Source organism: Chiloscyllium punctatum, chromosome 36 (assembly GCF_047496795.1).
Source record: "Chiloscyllium punctatum isolate Juve2018m chromosome 36, sChiPun1.3, whole genome shotgun sequence".
NCBI lineage: Eukaryota > Metazoa > Chordata > Chondrichthyes > Orectolobiformes > Hemiscylliidae > Chiloscyllium > Chiloscyllium punctatum.
Window position 1 is genome coordinate 34236383 of NC_092774.1, and position 992 is coordinate 34237374.

The window sequence follows — 992 nt, forward strand, 5'->3', positions numbered from 1 at the left end:
TACATTCCCCCACCCCCCTCCCCCCAGAACAACGTGCAAGTAGAAATAAAATGGTTTAATTATCCGCCAGTGGAGATAGTCCAGTTCCTGGGGATGAGACAAACATCAGCCCCCCCGGGGACAGAATGACAAGCAGATGTTCTGGAAAGGCTTTGCTGCTTGCAATTCTTGCAGCAATGTGGAATGTACTTCACACTGAGCAAGTTTCAGCTGGCTCAGAGTCTCCAATGTTCATTGCTGTGTTTGCCGCCAGCTCAGAGAGAGAACAATAGGCAGGACGTAGGAGTGAATAACGATCCGCGTGAGAATGCGAATAACTGTTAATGGAGACTGTTAGTGGCTAACAATACGTCGTGTGTCATAGCAGACGAGGTGATAAACAGGAGTCTTTTGTGTGGTAGGGGTCAAGGACATGGGGGAGTTCAGGCCCTATAGTTATAGAACTCGATATTGAAGACCGGAGGGCTGTAAGGTCTCCAAGTGGAAAATGAGATGTTGTTCTTTCATCTGGAGCTCGAACACTGCTGCAAGCCTGAGACAGGGATGTTGGCCAGGGAACAGGGTGATGTGTTAAAGTGGCAGGCAACCGCAAGGTCAGGGCCTTGAGTTTCTGCGGGCAGAAGCGGGATGTTCTGCGAAGCAGTCACCCAGTTTATGCTTCATGCTACGTTGGGCAAACGACACTGTGAGCAGCGAATGCGGTGGAATGAAATAACAGCAGGGAGACTGGATGAGAAGCAACTGTTCGGGAAAGTCTTTGCCGCTTGCAATTCTGAGAGCAATCTCAAATGTACTTCATACTGAGCATGTCTCAGGTCGCTCAAGAGGTCTGGGGCATTACTTACGCGCGTGCTTTCTGGCTCGTTGGTCTAGGCGTATGATTCTCGCTTAGGGTCTGTTCCTGCGCTGATTTGCGAGAGGTCCCGGGTTCAAATCCCGGACGAGCCCGTGTTTTTTTTTTAAACTTGACTTGTGCAAAACTGCCTGATTAA